Source organism: Sycon ciliatum, chromosome 7 (genome assembly GCF_964019385.1).
Source record: "Sycon ciliatum chromosome 7, ocSycCili1.1, whole genome shotgun sequence".
Lineage (NCBI taxonomy): Eukaryota > Metazoa > Porifera > Calcarea > Leucosolenida > Sycettidae > Sycon > Sycon ciliatum.
This window is the reverse complement of record NC_088649.1, coordinates 11,683,700-11,703,182: the sequence shown is the minus strand read 5'-3', so window position 1 is coordinate 11,703,182 and position 19,483 is coordinate 11,683,700. Positions and strand designations below refer to the sequence as shown.

Below are 19,483 nucleotides of genomic sequence, written 5' to 3'. Positions count from 1 at the left end.
CACACCTGAAATGATTGGTCAACCGCCCTCAGCCAATCAGAGTTCAGCAAGTGTGTGATCCTAGCTTTTGCTAGTTCTCACTTCTAACTCTGATTCTATCTGATGACAGTTGATCAATCATATTCCTACCTACCTACCTACCTACCTACTGAACTGTACAATGAGTACAAATATTGTACTCATTGTACAGTCTATAGTACCCCTCAGCTAACACAGTCACTCTGCTGGAGTGTGGCCATGCATCAACTGATACATCCAGCAAACACACAAACACACACACACACACACACACACACACACACACACACACACACACACCAGAAAGCAAGAACAGCGGGAAAACAAAACATTATGACAACAACAAAGAAAAAAAAGAGCATGACCATGAAATTCATAATTGTGTAAACAAAAACTCCAAATGAAGAGCAGCTCCAATGAGAGAGAGTGGGAGGGGGGGGGGGGGGGGGCAGGGAGAGAGAACAAACATGATAAAACATGCACAGCAAGACTGAGAAGTCAGAGGGAGAAAGGGGCACCTACTGGGCGTCCTCCACCACAGGCACATTATACGTACGCCATTGCCGGGAATACTGAGCCAAAATATGTTCATTATTGCTATAATCTCGTGGCAATAATATCATGTCTCAGGTATTTGTGTGTGTGTGCGCAGTGTGGAGGGGGGGGGGGGGGGAATCAATAATAATATCATGTCAGGTACTGTGTGTGGGGGGGGGGGGGGGGGGGGATGGATCAATAGCATGTTGTCCGGTCCTGTGTGTGTGGGGGGGGGGGGGGGGATCAATATCATGTAGTCAGGTACTGTGTGTGTGTGGGGGGGGGGGGGGGGGGGACAAAAGGCACTAAGGCATTGCACAACAACAAGAAGCTGACGCAACAGCAGCAGCAGCAGCAGTACAACGTAAGCACAAGAAAAAGCAAACAGAAGTCAGAAGAGCTAGGGGAGATGCCAACCACATTGTACCAACAAATCGTCAAGATCGTGATTAGCGGACAGTCACCGCATGTTGATCGCTAGTCTTGAGAAATTACGTTCATTTTGCACCTTCTTCACACGGGTGTATTATTGAGCGTCATCCTCTGCCTGATCGTCGCTAGCACGATACTAACGTTGAACATGGCGAACTGTGTCCTTGCGACGGCGTGGTGATAGCCGGTGACGCTGCATAGCAGACCACCGCTGGGTACTGCACATAGGTCACTGCATACACAAGACACAATACAGTCAAACCTCTTTAGGACAAACATTAAGCGACCGATGATATTTGTTCGCAATAACGGGAGTTCTTCATATCCATAATTATGATGTTTTACCCAGTGGATACACAGGGTTTTATCCAATACAGTTACGAATACCGTAAAGTACCGCCAGAGCGCCCCACCATCTCATCCTTTCGTGGTCGTAGCGTGGAGGTGGTCTGCTGTCTGTAGGTCATACGACATGAACCTTGTACACATATTGCACGGTTTGCAGTCAATCCGTACCTTCGAGTGGACACAAGCTCCACACAAAAACCTGCCAAGTGTGACCTTAGTACACTAAGATTCTCACATCGCACACACTTCGTTGCACTCTGCCATACGATTTTCCTTTCTCTGGCTGTAAAATCAAGGTGGGGCGCTCTCGCGAGACGGGGCGCTCTGGCGGTACTTTACGGTACTAGTTCTTCTTAGGCAAACCTGTCCCTGCGGGAATTTGCGGAAAAAACTCTCGAAAACTTGCGCAAGAAATTGCGGCAGAAAGTAACAAAAAATGCGATGAAAAGTGCGGAATGATGCAGAACTTGCCAGGAATTCGTGGAATTATTTGCAGAAAATTGCGGATTTGGGCCAAATCACGAAATTTGTTGCATCGTATATCTACACCGGAGTCGTACTGTGCAAATAACCTACAGGATCACGGAAAGAACTGCGTGAAAAGTGCATAAAAATGTGAGATATAGTGCAGAAAACAACAAAAAAACGCGGGAAATAGCAGATTTTGCTGAAAATCGCGGGTTTGGGCCAAAATCGCGAAATTTGCTGCATCCGTGGAATCGCGATTTCCTGGAGGGTCAGGCAAACATTTGTCTTATCAGTGTTCTTCCTAACGAGGTTTCCCTGTACATAGTATTATTGTCGATGATGTACAGCCACTGACTACTAACACAACAGGCAGCTGCTCAGCCACTGACCAAACAACACACAAGTGACACAACACACACTATCATGCCAATACTGCGCAGGCATGCTACTGTTTACTGCATTCATGTGAACATGTGAACATGGATGCAGTGAATGGGATTTTCGGTCTTTGACCACTTGCTGGTGAGCTGATCTACGCCTCCCACCGCTTTAGGAGCTGCAGCTGCGCCTTGATCCTTGACGGGTGGTGGCGTTCCTACGGATTCGGAAAACTCGGTTTCCAGCCAAGTCTCATGCGAACCGTGAATTTTTTTAATGCTACTGTTGTACGTTACCGTGGCAACTACAGCACTACTGACTAACATACAGACTCATGTTAATGCAACAGAATCCAGCATTTTCTCAACAGTTCTCTTAGGGCGCAGTCTCACACTGCGACCAAAGCATGCTTCCATGCCGTCAAGCAGGACAGGGGACAAGGGCAATGGTTCGCTGAATAACAAGATTCGCTATAATGCAAGTTGGTTATAAGTTGAGTCGACCGTATATCCATGATGTCGCGCACTACAAACACAATCACCACAACATGTTTTGTGGATGCATGTTATCACTTGCTCAGTGTTACAGAGCTGGTTCAAAAGTCTTTTTAAAGACTTTCGAACAATATCTGTATGTTCCATTGGACTTCGACTGCAGCGCTACCTTGCCATGAGTCCATTGCGCTCAGCTCTCACAGTGTGGTGGCACGTGTTCTCATAAGCACGCGGTTCAATAACTTACGTATATCATGTACCGTGTACAGTGCACCGTGTACAGTGTACAGTGTACAGTGCACCGTGTACAGTGTACAGTGTATAGTGTACAGTGTACAGTGTACAGTGCACCGTGTACAGTGTACAGTGTACCGTGTACAGTGCACCGTGTACAGTGCACCGTGTACAGTGCACCGTGTACAGTGTACAGTGTACCGTGTACAGTGCACCGTGTACAGTGTACAGTGTACAGTGTACAGTGTACAGTGTACAGTGCACCGTGTACAGTGTACAGTGTACCGTGTACAGTGTACCGTGTACAGTGTACAGTGTACAGTGTACAGTGTACAGTGAGAATGTGACCGACTAACAGTTGGTGGGCACAGTTAACTGCTCATTCATTCTAAACCATACCACCTAACTAACTGCTTCACCACTAATTTCCTGTCAAATCACATCTTGAGGACTGGTATTAACTAACCCAGTTTCTGACTACAGCAGCAGGAAAGGGAGCACTAAGCACACAAGCCACATTACCACAATCCCGCGGTAGACGGTTTGATAATGGCCAAATCCCCTACAGTACTGCCGGGCGCCGAAGAACGGCCAGGCTAGAATTTTACCAGGCACAGCATACCAATGTATACCAGGTGGTGACTCCACTGTGCATAGACTGTAGTACATGAGCATAAGAACGGTCTAGGCTAGGAGGCTTACCCCCCCCCCCCCCCCCCCCAGTTCTTCGGCGACCGACAGTACTGTAAGTTGCATCTCCATGATTCCAGTATGGTGCCTGTGGTTCCAACCAGTATGCTTTAACTAATTACAGCAGAGCCAACCAGTCTAGCCCATAACATCCAATCCACAGTGCAGTACAAGCAATTCAAAAACAAAATCCTTCCACATACTCACATTGCATCTGTGTACAGTCATTTTGAGGTACGCTGCATAACATCCGGTGGGCAGAAATCTTGAAAGCCGACTGTTTCACACGGTCTCACACACACCTTGACGATTGACAGAGGCCACTCCGCTTTTCAACTGCGGCTGGGGAAAAAAGGGATTGCACAAAAAACAACCATCTTACTACAATGCAGGTGCAAAGGGTTCAGTAATGCTAAAATCTCCTACCATACATCCCCGAATATAAGTTACACATTTTTACATTCAAGGGAAAAGAAGGGGATGCGACTTACAATCGAGTGTGACTTCCTATTTACCGGTATGTGAATATATTAAAACAATTTGGCTCAGACCTGAATATGGGTTGCGACTTATGATCGGGGAAATACTGTGTCCCAGCGTACAGCTTTTTGCCCATCATTCCAAAATTGACACTCAAACTGACTAGTTTACAGCAGAGCCAAATGTTCTCCGGGCACAAAACATCAGGTATAGAGTGCACGGTACAAATCAACCAAAGTCAGACCGACTCTATTTATACTTATTCTCTACACCTGCATCGGGAGACTAGATAGCCAGCCACCACGCACCATGTCAGCTGTAATCTGCCTGATTTAGAAAAAAATTATCCCGTTCTCGGATACCATGACGGTCACTATTTACAGCTGAGCTGACTTTGATCAAGAATTTGTGGTAAAAACTACTTTCGGTAGAAGTAATCAGACCAAGGAATAAGACAACTTTTCAGAATCTTTTCAATCAACATTTCAAAGCTTCGACTAGCACTTTCATTGCCTTTTCTTCAGGTAGATACAGGCAGAAGAAGCTAGCCAGTACAGTACAATAACTACTTGACTTCAAGTATTAAACAATGTATAGGTGAGGTAGCCAACAGTAGGTAGATTGCGAGAACAAACGCAAAAAGGTGTAACATGATGATTCTCACGCATTCGGAGGCATAAGAAATCCTACAGCTATGCACTAGTGATGTATGTGAGAAGAGGTGTGATCGGCGTGATGTGCGATAGAAATAGACTTTTTTTGTCTCCAAGAAGCACTCCAAGAAGTGTTCACTTCTTCACTGCTCACATCAGACTATCCTTTTCACGGCCAGCTCAAGCAAGTAATAGTTTCCAGGTGATGAGAAACACGTAGAAAGCGACAGATCTATGAGATTTCTGTAACCTGCATGGCTTAGGGCTGTTTCAATGAAATATCGTATATACAACATGACTCGGAACAGTTGTGCTCGGTGAAATCCGACCCAGGATACAAAAAAACTGACACCCTGGACCAGCTCTGAACACATGACTCAGTGTCTGCACATGTGTACATCCAGCCACATTCGTACCTCTTCTAGGGCGTCAAGGGCCGTACAAGTTGAGGATGCCAAATCGGCACCTTTGGTCGGATTTCACCGAGCGCAACTGTAGTTTTTTGTTTATTTATTTATGGATTCCCCAAAGGCCGAGGTCTAAGTCGAGGGGGTCTCCGTTCATGGCTTACTGGGAATATATCTGCAAAAATATAATAATTATATAGATTGAGAAGAGAAAGGGGTACAACAAATGCGTACTGTAGAAATCAGTATTGTATTATCGCAGGTCATGTGATGGTTGCCTGTACTCCAGCCAATTAACGTCCACTGTGAGCGAGCAGGCATTTTCGTGTACTGCCCGGGGCGGTAGCTTTCAGTGTTTTTGTTTTGCGCGCTGATCAGATCATTCTGCACATGCCTACTTGTGTTTGTCAGTTGAAACCTTCACTTCTTGCAACGGTCAACACACAACTATACCGCCTACCTGCACCAATGGACTAGTCTGTTCACTCCGAAGTGTGCGGACAGGCATTGATGATGTAGGTCTCTTTGCTACAGGACAGCCTTCAGTCCGCTTCAGTTTAAAATTATACACAATTGTTTTCCGTTGTGTCCTAGGTCAGACCAGTGGCCTTCTTCGGGACCTCTTTGTACTTCGTTCTTCAGCAGCTAACACTTTGCAATGTCGGATCCGCCTTCACTCCTCCAATGGTCTTGTTCTACCCCGAGTTTATTCACGCTACGGTCTGTTTTCTCTTGCTCATTTGGCTGCAGACAGATGGAATAGCGCTCCATCTGATATCCGCACTGCTGCATCGCCATCCCTTTTTCGCCATGCATTACCTTCATTCTTAGGGTACCCCGTAAGAAGACCTTGAGTCTGTGGGGACTGCCCTATTAAAATATGAATAAATAATAATAATAATATTTTCCCGTTTGTCTCTTTCCCTCAAAACCAGTCAATATTTTATGACTTGGGGCTCCCCGCGTGCTAGTTTGTACGTGAAGTGTGTGGGTTACAGTGAGGGCTGCGTCCCACCCGCCTGTGTGGATTCACAGGAAGTGTGAGTTACAAAGTCTGAAGAAAACGTTGAACGGTCTCTGCTTGGATGACGACTACACCATAGCTCAGCGGTTAGAGCATCGCTGGCTACAAGCGAGGGTCCCTGGTTCGAGTCCTGGTGGTGACAGTCAATTTTTTCTTCAGACTTTTCCCGTTTGTCTCTTTCCCTCAAAACCAGTCAATAATAATAATAATAATAATAATAATAATAACACAGCACGCGTTCGGACGGGTATACTCGTCCTTGGGCTTCAAAGGGTTAATGCTTGCCTGCCAACACAAGCTGCAAAGTTCTGGCAAAGAAAGAGAGAGAGAGAGAGAGAGAGAGAGAGAGAGAGAGATCATATTTCTATCACGACTTACTTTCACAGATTCGGCCTGACCAAGTCGTAACGGGTCACCTAGGGAGATTTGCAAACGAGCTATATGCAAAGACGAATATAAACCCATGACTTCCAACTTGCCATCACTGAAGCTATGAGAAAGAGGGATACATACACACAGGGATAGACACACAACTTTTAAGTTTCGTAAAATTTGTTGAAAGAAAGAGAAATAAAGAGAAATAAAGAGAGAGAGAGAGAGAGAGAGAGAGAGATTGAGAGAGAGAGAGAGAGAGAGAGGGAGGGAGGGAGGGAGGGAGGGAGGGAGGGAGGGAGAAAGAGAGAGTAAAGCAGACACAGTCCTATGCATATATACATGTACACAGGAATTGCACACATTCCATACATCCTATAGTATCCAGATACATACAAAATTAATGGTGTACTACAAGGCCAGATATTGTAACGTCAATTAAAGTTAACGATCTCCGGATTTTTGTGGGTTAGCGAGGTGAAATTCTCATGAATTCGGTGTCAAAACCGAAAAGAGACTGTGTCATGTACTGTAGCGGACATGGAAATCCAGTCGATTGACCGGGGCCAGCGCCCTCAGCGCATACAGAACACTGCGTGTAGTGCACAAAGTCATGTTGATCCGATGCGACCAGCGCACAATGCTTGCTCCGCTTATCGACGGCTGCATGGCCAGCGCCCTGGGGCCGCTAGACGTGCGACCGGATTTCCATGTCCACGACAGTACAGCCATGTATCGTTTTGCACTTTTAACGACTTCAAATATTAACGATACAAGACACTGCGGTAGGTGGTCATTTACAACGTATCAGTTCATTCCATCAAAGCACTGGATCGACACAAAGTCATTGGAAATTATCTCCATCTTCTATGAAGTTGTAGTGAAGAAGTTGTCAGACACTGCAGCTGTCCTGAAACAATTTCAACGGAAAAGAACAGCACTGGCTTCTTTGCATCATGAAAGCCCGTCGGAGAGCAGCACATCGTTCTGAAGAACGAAAGTGGAGCATAGGCATGGACAATTTTACGACTTCCAGTTGTTGTTCAGTCCCAAACATCTCTGCGCATGAGCTGGCGCGGCATGACATTAGACAAGCCACTGAGATCCGCGAAGGGAGCCAACCACCTGGAAGAAGCCGTCCTCAATCAAATCTTTGCACTTTGTCTTGCACAGGCTTGGATCAAATTTCGAGAGAATGTCGGTTTCTTCAACGCTATTGTCGATCCTGGAGCGGACCAGGGATCGATTTTTGAGTTACTCTTACTAAGAGTCTTAGCTAGAGAAGGAGAACAAAATTAATGAACTTCGAATTACGAGTAGAACAACTCCATCTCCACGCTCACTTCGAAAATTTCTAATAAGCGCTTGAAGGACATAGTCACTGTACTGTAAACTGCTCTTCTGTATGAAGACAGAGTTCGTTCTTCGCAGCATCCAGCGGGCGCACGTTTCGTACTTACCGGTATGCATTCGAATTTGACTTGAAAAACGATAATTTTGTACATGTGTAGTCATTTGTCGGTTTTGAGACAGAATTCGTTAGAATTTCAACTCGCTAACCCCCAGTAATCCGGAGATCGTTAACTTTAATTGATGTTAAAATCAGGGAGTCGTAAAATACCGGTATTTTACGACTCCCTGGTTAAAATATCTGGTCTTACAGTATTCGAAATAGAGGGAGTCTACCTGGAGTAGTGTAATAGCTGGCCCCGGAGGCAATCACACTCACTCAAGTCAAACACTCACTTCGTAGGTTACCAGTAATTATCAGGAAAGAAATATTATACACACTTTGAATGTAAAGAGAGTAGAAAAGGGCAACAAGAAAGAAGAAAGCAAGGGAACAAAAAGTCCGGCAACTGGCAGCCATGTTTTAGGTCATCAACCAATAAGCAATCCACGAAAACCGGTTGCCGACGAAATTCTAGAAACTTCTGGAACATTAGTATAATTACCCAATCACAGTTCACAGCTCTGGAACATTCTGGAACATTAATACTAGCAGCCAATCACAGTTCACACTCGGCGGCTCGGGAACATTCTGGATACTAGCAGCCAATCACAGTTCACACTCGGCGGCTCGGGAACATTCTGGAACATTAATACTAGTGTCGTATCCGGTCGGCCCGGGGTTAGACCCCACGGCTGCGATCAGACATGGACTAACTTACAAAACTCTCACATTACAAGGCCGTGCAGTGGTGGCCACTTGGAGAGAGTCCACTAACATAATTTCCCTTACGCACGCACACACATATACCTAGACATACTCTCACACTCACACTCAGGCATATACAGACACGTACACTCACACCAGCGTTCAGGTTTACTCACATCTTCCAAGAAGGTAACTTAGTTCAAGTGACGATATGATCAGAGAGAGCACAAGGCAAGACGGAGACGAAAGCCGAAGCTTCCGCCTGAAGACGGAAGGCCAGAGAAGTAGAGAGAGCCAGAAAGGCGATTGCCATAATATCTAACTACGGGCAGGAGGCTGATCCCCCCCCCCCCCCCCCCGTACGAACTATAGGACAAATAGTGAACCTTGGTACACCCGCATGCCGCAGTGTACCAAACCTTAGCAATACTGTGTATAAACTGTATCACAAAGAGCGGGAGCCAGCTAAAGAAATAACAGGGTGTACCACATAAGGAAGGCGCCAGGCTTTGTGTGAAGACATAAAATAAAGGCAGTTATGAATCCGTTTATGGAAGATAGATAAATAAATAGACACATAAATGAGGCAATCTTGTCACGTGGAGACATAAAAGGCCACGTGTCAATAACATGGATACGACATATCCCCCTGCTTACACGGAAAAGAACGCATCCTCGTGTTATAAGTAACTTAGTAAATTAGAATAAGATTATAGCTAGCCATTTTACCTAAACGAGTGCAAGTCAAATCGGATTCACCACCAGAATTGTTCAAAACTAACTGCAATATTGAACACAACCAATCCAGTGAGTAGCACTGAAGTCACTTACTCGTGCCACACCGGACTCCCAAACAGCTGGGGTGGATGGCGGAAACGCGGGGATCGCCTTTCCATCACGCCAACTGGCAACTACCCGAGTGGTGTCCTCCTCGTCTCGGGCGGCGATATCAGTGGCATCTGGCTGGTAGGTAGGAGTCAGGGTGGACGCCATGGGCTGCGGTGGTTCCGACTCATCCTGCTCGTGGACCTCCTGTAGCCGACTCGGTGGATGATGGCAAACTTTCAGTCGGTTGACGTGCACTATCAGGCGATATGCCGTGGGCTCTGACAGCTTGATGCGGTAGGTGGCAGCTGAGAGCTTCTCTTCGACTATGTATGGTACGTGCCAGTGTCTAGCAAACTTGGCGGTTGTACCCGTCGGAATAGCTGGCACCAGAAGCCAAATCACGTCAACTGCTGCAAAAAGTCAGGGAGGTATGAGAGGGCATCTGCGTTGTTGTGTAGCTGGACATAGTCAAGGGCACACAGAAAAACACCCACATTTCTCTAAAGAACTCGCCCACATCTGCTGAAAGCTGAATAATAACCTATCTCCAAGTTCGGGGCTTTCTACCCGTGAATCTTCACTTTGCGACTAAACTATTCACAGCAGTGCCAAATTTTCTGGGTCACTAAATGTGGGTGCCTGCGCCCTACAAGCAAACCAAAAATCAAACCAATGCGACTAATGACATTACAGCTGGATCATGGCGTAGAGAGGTACGTTGAAATTGAAAGGTGAGCACAAATGGTCAAAATCCGACATTTTCTTACCTTTATGCCCGTTCGCAGCTCAGAAAATGACAATGACCATCCTCATCTCGTTGTGTAGCTGGACATAGACAAGGGCACCCAGAAAAACACCCACATTTCTCTAAAGAACTTGCCCACGGCTGCTGAAAGCTGAATAATAACCTATCTCCAAGTTTGGGGCTTTTTACCCGTGAATCTTCACTTTGCGACTAAACTATTCCCAGCAGTGCCAAATTTTCTGGGTCACTGAATGTGGGTGCCTGCGCCCTACAAGCAAACCAAAAATCAAACCAATGCGACTACTGACATTACAGCTAGGTCATTTTTTAGAAAGGTACGTTGAAATTGAAAGGTGAGCACAAATGGTCAAAATCCGACATTTTCTCACCTTTCTGCCTGTTCGCAGCTCAGAAAATAACAACGACCATCCTCATCACGTTGTGTAGCTGAACATAGACAAGGGCACCCAGAAAAAGACCCACATGTCTCTAAGAACTCGCCCACAGCTGCTGAAAGCTGAATAATACCCTATCTCCAAGTTCGGGGCTTTTTACCCGTGAATCTTCACTTTGCGACTAAACTATTCATAGCAGTGCCAACTTTTCCGGGTCACTGAATGTGGGTGCCTGCGCCCTACAAGCCAAACAAAAATCAACCCAATGCGACTACTGACATTACAGCTGGATCATGTTGTAGAGAGGTACGTTGAAATTGAAAGGTGAGCACAAATGGTCAAAATCCGACATTTTCTAACCTTTATGCCCGTTCGCAGCTCAGAAAATGACAATGACCATTCTCATCTCGTTGTGTAGCTGGATATAGACAAGGGCACCCAGAAAAACACCCACATTTCTCTAAAGAACTCGCCCACGGCTGCTGAAAGCTGAACAATAACCTATTTCCAAGTTTGGGGCTTTTTACCCGTGAGTCTTCACTTTGCGACTAAACTATTCCCAGCAGTGCCAAATTTTCTGGGTCACTGAATGTGGGTGCCTGCGCCCTACAAGCAAACCTAAAATCAAACCAATGCGACTAATGACATTACAGCTGGATCATGTTGTAGAGAATTACGTTGAAATTGAAAGGTGAGCACAAATGGTCAAAATCCGACATTTTCTCACCTTTCTGCCCGTTCGCAGCTCAGAAAATGACAATGACCATCCTCATCTCGTTGTGTAGCTGGACATAGACAAGGGCACCCAGAAAAACACCCACATTTCTTTAAAGAACTCGCCCACATCTGCTGAAAGCTGAATAATAACCTATCTCCAAGTTCAGGGCTTTTTACCCGTGAATCTTCACTTTGCGACTAAACTATTCACAGCAGTGCCAAATTTTCTGGGTCATTAAATGTGGGTGCCTGCGCCCTACAAGCAAACCAAAAATCAAACCAATGCGACTACTGACATTACAGCTGGGTCATTTTATAGAAAGGTACGTTGAAATTGAAAGGTGAGCACAAATGGTCAAAATCCGACATTTTCTCACCTTTCTGCCCGTTCGCAGCTCACAAAATGACAATGACCATCCTCATCTCGTTGTGTAGCTGGACATAGACAAGGGCACCCAGAAAAACACCCACATTTCTCTAAAGAACTCGCCCACGGCTGCTGAAAGCTGATTAATAACCTATCTCCAAGTTTGGGGCTTTTTACCCGCGAATCTTCACTTTGCGACTAAACTATTCACAGCAGTGCCAAATTTTCTCTGTCACTGAATGTGGGTGCCTGCGCCCTACAAGCAAACCAAAAATCAAACCAATGCGACTACTGACATTACAGCTTGGTCATTTTATAGAAAGGTACGTTGAAATTGAAAGGTGAGCACAAATGGTCAAAATCCGACATTTTCTCACCTTTCTGCCCGTTCGCAGCTCAGAAAATGACAATGACCATCCTCATCTCGTTGTGTAGCTGGACATAGACAAGGGCACCCAGAAAGCGACCCACATTTCTCTAAAGAACTCGCCCACGGCTGCTGAAAGCTGAATAATAACCTATCTCCAAGTTTGGGGCTTTTTACCCGTGAATCTTCCCATTGCGACTAAACTATTCACAGCAGTGCCAAATTTTCTCGGTTACTGAATGTGGGTGCCTGAGCCCTACAAGCAAACCAAAAATCAAACCAATACGATTACTGACATTACAGCTGGGTCATGTTATAGAGAGGTACGTTGAAATTGAAAGGTGAGCACAAATGGTCAAAATCCGACATTTTCTCACCTTTCTACCCGTTCGCAGCTCAGAAAATGACAATGACCATCCTCATCTCGTTGTGTAGCTGGACATAGACAAGGGCACCCAGAAAGCGACCCACATTTCTCTAAAGAACTCGCCCACGGCTGCTGAAAGCTGAATAATAACCTATCTCCAAGTTTGGGGCTTTTTACCCGTGAATCTTCCTATTGCGACTAAACTATTCACAGCAGTGCCAAATTTTCGCGGTTACTGAATGTGGGTGTCTGCGCCCTACGAGCAAACCAAAAATCAAACCAATACGATTACTGACATTACAGCTGGGTCATGTTATAGAGAGGTACGTTGAAATTGAAAGGTGAGCACAAATGGTCAAAATCCGACATTTTCTCACCTTTCTGCCCGTTCGCAGCTCAGAAAATGACAATGACCATCCTCATCTCGTTGTGTAGCTGGACATAGACAAGGGCACCCAGAAAAACACCCACATTTCTTTAAAGAATTCGCCCACGGCTGCTGAAAAAGTTGAATAATAACCTGTTTCAAGTTTGGGGCTTTTTACCCGTGAATCTTCACTTTCCGACTAAACTATTCACAGCAGTGCCAAATTTTCTGGGTCACTGAATGTGGGTGCCTGCGCCCTAGAAGCAAACCAAAAATCAAACCAATGCGACTACTGCCATTACAGCGGGGTCATTTTATAGAAAGGTACGTTGAAATTGAAAGGTGAGCACAAATGGTCAAAATCCGACATTTTCTCACCTTTCTGCCCGTTCGCAGCTCACAAAATGACAATGACCATCCTCATCTCGTTGTGTAGCTGGACATAGACAAGGGCACCCAGAAAAAGACCTACATTTCTTTAAAGAGTTCGCCGACGGCTGCTGAAAGCTGAATAATAACCTGCTTCCAAGTTTGGGGCTTTTTACCCGTGAATCTTCACTTTGCGACTAAACTATTCACAGCAGTGCCAAATTTTCTGGGTCACTGAATGTGGGTGCCTGCGCCCTACAAGCAAACCAAAAATCAAACCAATGCGACTACTGACATTACAGCTGGATCATGTTGTAGAGAGGTACGTTGAAATTGAAAGGTGAGCACAAATGGTCAAAATCCGACATTTTTTAACCTTTATGCCCGTTCGCAGCTCAGAAAATGACAATGACCATCCTCATCTCGTTGTGTAGCTGGACATAGACAAGGGCACCCAGAAAAAGACCCACATTTCTTTAAAGAATTCACCCACGGCTGCTGAAAGCTGAATAATAACCTGTTTCCAAGTTTGGGGCTTTTTACCCGTGAATCTTCACTTTGCGACTAAACTAGTCACAGCAGTGCCAAATTTTCTGGGTCACTGAATGTGGGTGCCAGCGCCCTACAAGCGAACAAAAAATCAAACCAATGCGACTACTGACATTACAGCTGGATCATGTTGTAGAGAGGTACGTTGAAATTGAAAGGTGACCACAAATGGTCAAAATCCGACATTTTCTAACCTTTATGCCCGTTCGCAGCTCAGAAAATGACAATGACCATCCTCATCTCATTGTGTAGCTGGACATAGACAAGGGCACCCAGAAAAAGACCCACATTTCTCTAAAGAACTCGCCCACGGCTGCTGAAAGCTGAATAATAACCTATCTCCAAGTTTGGGGCTTTTTACCCGTGAATCTTCACTTTGCGACTAAACTATTCACAGCAGTGCCAAATTTTCTCGGTTACTGAATGTGGGTGCCTGCGCCCTACAAGCAAACAGAACATCAAACCAATACGATTACTGACATTACAGCTGGGTCATGTTATAGAGAGGTACGTTGAAATTGAAAGGTGAGCACAAATGGTGAAAATCCGATATTTTCTCACCTATCCGCCAGTTCTCAGCTCAGAAAATGACAATGACCATCCTCATCTCGTTGTGTAGCTGGACATAGACAAGGGCACCCAGAAAAACACCCACATTTCTTTAAAGAATTCGCTAACGGCTGCTAAAAGCTGAATAATAACCTGTTTCCAAGTTTGGGGCTTTTTACCCGTGAATCTTCACTTTGCGACTAAACTATTCACAGCAGTGCCAAATTTTCTGGGTCACTGAATGTGGGTGCCTGCGCCCTACAAGCAAACCAAAAATCAAACCAATGCGACTACTGACATTACAGCTGGGTCATTTTATAGAAAGGTACGTTGAAATTGAAAGGTGAGCACAAATGGTCAAAATCCGACATTTTCTCACCTTTCTGCCCGTTCGCAGCTCACAAAATGACAATGACCATCCTCATCTCGTTGTGTAGCTGGACATAGACAAGAAAACCCAGAAAAACACCCACATTTCTCTTAAGAACTCGCCCACGGCTGCTGAAAGCTGATTAATAACCTATCTTCAAGTTTGGGGCTTTTTACCCGTGAATCTTCACTTTGCGACTGAACTATTCATAGCAGTGCCAACTTTTCTGGGTCACTGAATGTGGGTGCCTGCGCCCTACAAGCAAACCAAAAATCAAACCAATGCGACTACTGACATTACAGCTGGGTCATTTTATAGAAAGGCACGTTGAAATTGAAAGGTGAGCACAAATGGTCAAAATCCGACATTTTCTCACCTTTCTGCCCGTTCGCAGCTCAGAAAATCACAATGACCATCCTCATCTCGTTGTGTAGCTGGACATAGACAAGGGCACCCAGAAAAAGACCTACATTTCTTTAAAGAATTCGCCCACGGCTGCTGAAAGCTGAATAATAACCTGTTTCCAAGTTTGGGGCTTTTTACCCGTGAATCTTCACTTTGCGACTAAACTATTCACAGCAGTGCCAACTTTTCTGGGTCACTGAATGTGGGTGCCTGCGCCCTACAAGCAAACTAAAAATCAAACCAATGCGACTACTGACATTACAGCTGGATCATGTTGTAGAGAGGTACGTTGAAATTGAAAGGTGAGCACAAATGATCGAAATCCGACATTTTCTAACCTTTATGCCCGTTCGCAGCTCAGAAAATGACAATGACCATCCTCATCTCGTTGTGTAGCTGGACATAGACAAGGGCACCCAGAAAAACACCCACATTTCTCTAAAGAACTCGCCCACGGCTGCTGAAAGCTGAATAATATCCTATCTCCAAGTTTGGGGCTTTTTACCCGTGAATCTTCACTTTGCGACTAAACTATTCACAGGAGTGCCAAATTTTCTAGGTCACTGAATGTGGGTGCCTGCGCCCTACAAGCAAACCAAAAATCAAACCAATGCGACTGCCGACATTACAGCTGGGTCATGTTATACAGAGGAACGTTGAAATTGAATGGTGAAGACAAATGGTCAAAATCCGACATTTTCTCACCTTTATGCCCGTTCGCAGCTCAGAAAACGACAATAACCATCCTCATCTCGTTGTGTAGCTGGACATAGACAAGGGCACCCAGAAAAAGACCCACATTTCTTTAAAGAATTCGCCCACGGCTGCTGAAAGCTGAATAATAACCTGTTTCCAAGTTTGGGGCTTTTTACCTGTGAATCTTCACTTTGCGACTAAACTATTCACAGCAGTGCCAAATTTTCTCAGTCACTAAATGTGGGCGCCTGCGCCCTACAAGCAAACCAAAAATCAAACCAATGCGACTACTGACATTACAGCTGGATCATGTTGTAGAGAGGTACGTTGAAATTGAAAGGTGAGCACAAATGGTCAAAATCCGACATTTTCTCACCTTTATGCCCGTTCGCAGCTCAGAAAATGACAATGACCATCCTCATCTCGTTGTGTAGCTGGACATAGACAAGGGCACCCAGAAAAAGACCCACATTTCTCTAAAGAACTCGCCCACGGCTGCTGAAAGCTGAATAATAACCTATCTCCAAGTTTGGGGCTTTTTACCCGTGAATCTTCACTTTGCGACTAAACTATTCACAGCAGTGCGAAACTTTCTCGGTTACTGAATGTGGGTGCCTGCGCCCTACAAGCAAACTAAATATCAAACCAATACGATTACTGACATTACAGCTGGGTCATGTTATAGAGAGGTACGTTGAAATTGAAAGGTGGGCACAAATGGTGAAAATACGACATTTTCTCACCTTTCCGCCCATTCTCAGCTCAGAAAATGACAATGACCATCCTCATCTCGTTGTGTAGCTGGACATAAACAAGGGCACCCAGAAAAAGACCCACATTTCTTTAAATAATTCGCCCACGGCTGCTGAAAGCTGATTAATAACCTGTTTCCAAGTTTGGGGCTTTTTACCCGTGAATCTTCACTTTGCGACTAAACTATTCACAGCAGTGCCAAATTTTCTGGGTTACTGAATGTGGGTGCCTGCGCCCTACAAGCAAACCAAAAATCAAACCAATGCATCTACTGACATTACAGCTGGGTCATTTTATAGAAAGGTACGTTGAAATTGAAAGGTGAGCACAAATGGTCAAAATCCGACATTTTCTCACCTTTCTGCCCGTTCGCAGCTCACAAAATGACAATGACCATCCTCATCTCGTTGTCTAGCTGGACATAGACAAGGGCACCCAGAAAAACACCCACATTTCTCTAAAGAACTCGCCCTCGGCTGCTGAAAGCTGATTAATAACCTATCTCCAAGTTTGGGGCTTTTTACCCGTGAATATTCACTTTGCGCCTGAACTATTCACAGCAGTGCCAACTTTTCTGGGTCACTGAATGTGGGTGCCTGCGCCCTACAAGCAAACCAAAAATCAAACCAATGCGACTACTGACATTACAGCTGGGTCATTTTATAGAAAGGCACGTTGAAATTGAAAGGTGAGCACAAATGGTCAAAATCCGACATTTTCTCACCTTTCTGCCCGTTCGCAGCTCACAAAATGACAATGACCATCCTCATCTCGTTGTGTAGCTGGACATAGACAAGGGCACCCAGAAAAACACCCACATTTCTCTAAAGAACTCGCCCACGGCTGCTGAAAGCTGATTAATAACCTATCTCCAAGTTTGGGGCTTTTTACCCGTGAATCTTCACTTTGCGACTGAACTATTCACAGCAGTGCCAACTTTTCTGGGTCACTGAATGTGGGTGCCTGCGCCCTACAAGCAAACCAAAAATCAAACCAATGCGACTACTGACATTACAGCTGGGTCATTTTATAGAAAGGCACGTTGAAATTGAAAGGTGAGCACAAATGGTCAAAATCCGACATTTTCTCACCTTTCTGCCCGTTCGCAGCTCACAAAATGACAATGACCATCCTCATCTCGTTGTGTAGCTGGACATAGACAAGGGCACCCAGAAAAAGACCCACATTTCTTGAAAGAATTCGCCCACGGCTGCTGAAAGCTGAATAATAACCTGTTTCCAAATTTGGGGCTTGTAACCCGTGAATCTTCACTTTGCGACTAAACTATTCACAGCAGTGCCAAATTTTCTGGGTCACTGAATGTGGGTGCCTGCGCTCTACAAGCAAACCAATAATCAAACCAATGCGACTACTGACATTACAGCTGGGTCATTTTATAGAAAGGTACGTTGAAATTGAAAGGTGAGCACAAATGGTCAAAATCCGACATTTTCTAACCTTTATGCCCGTTCGCAGCTCAGAAAATGACAATGACCATCCTCATCTCGTTGTGTAGCTGGACATAGACAAGGGCACCCAGAAAAACACCCACATTTCTCTAAAGAACTCGCCCACGGCTGCTGAAAGCTGAATAACCTGTTTCCAAGTTTAGGGCTTTTTACCCGTGAATCTTCACTTTGCGACTAAACTATTCACAGCAGTGCCAAATTTTCTCGATCACTGAATGTGGGTGCCTGCGCCCTACAAGCAAACCAAAAATCAAACCAATGTGATTACTGACATTACAGCTGGGTCATGTTATACAGAGGTACGTTGAAATTGAAAGGTGAGCACAAATGGTCAAAATCCGACATTTTCTCACCTTTCTGCCCGTTCGCAGCTCAGAAAACGACAATGACCATCCTCATCTCGTTGTGTAGCTGGACATAGACAAGGGCACCCAGAAAAAGACCCACATTTCTCTAAAGAATTCGCCCGACGCTGCTGAAAGATGAATAATAACCTGTTTCCAAGTTTGGGGCTTTTTCCCGTGAATCTTCACTTTGCGACTAAACTATTCACAGCAGTGCCAAATTTTCCTGGTCACTTAATGTGGGTGCCTGCGCCCTACAAGCAAACCAAAAATCAAACCAATGCGACTACTGACATTACAGCTGGATCATGTTGTAGAGAGGTACGTTGAAATTGAAAGGTGAGCACAAATGGTCAAAATCCGACATTTTCTTACCTTTCTGCCCATTCGCAGCTCAGAAAATGACAATGACCATCCTCATCTCGTTGTGTAGCTGGACATAGACACGGGCACCCAAAAAAGACCCACATTTCTTGAAAGAACTTGCCCACGGCTGCTGAAAGCTGATTAATAACCTATCTCCAAGTTTGGGGCTTTTTACCCGTGAATCTTCACTTTGCGACTAAACTATTCACAGCAGTGCCAAATTTTCTGGGTCACTGAATGTGGGTGCCTGCGCCCTACAAGCAAACCAAAAATCAAACCAATGCGACTACTGACATTACAGCTGGGTCATTTTATAGAAAGGCACGTTGAAATTGAAAGGTGAGCACAAATGGTCAAAATCCGACATTTTCTAACCTTTATGCCAGTTCGCAGCTCAGAAAATGACAATGACCATCCTCATCTCGTTGTGTAGCTGGACATAGACAAGGGCACCCAGAAAAAGACCCACATTTCTTTAAAGAATTCGCCCACGGCTGCTGAAAGCTGAATAATAACCTGTTTCCAAGTTTGGGGCTTTTTACCCGTGAATCTTCACTTTGCGACTAAACTATTCACAGCAGTTCGAAATATTCTCGATTACTGAATGTGGGTGCCTGCGCCCTACAAGCAAACCAAAAATCAAACCAATGCGATTACTGACATTACAGCTGAATAATGTTGTAGAGAGGTACGTTGAAATTGAATTGTGAGCACAAATGGTCAAAATCCGACACTTTCTCACCTTTCTGCCCCTTCGCAGCTCAGAA

At 45.1% G+C, this 19,483-nt stretch overlaps 1 long non-coding RNA gene across 1 annotated transcript; it reads right to left on the bottom strand.

Annotated features, from left to right (window-relative positions):
• Nucleotides 1-824: 824 nt before the first annotated feature.
• LOC135820988 (uncharacterized) lies at nt 825-9,975 on the bottom strand. Its single transcript, XR_010554240.1, has 4 exons — nt 9,525-9,975; nt 6,542-6,653; nt 3,807-3,941; nt 825-1,219 (listed from the first exon to the last, which is right to left on the bottom strand). It is a non-coding gene; the product is annotated as an uncharacterized LOC135820988 (long non-coding RNA).
• Nucleotides 9,976-19,483: the final 9,508 nt, after the last annotated feature.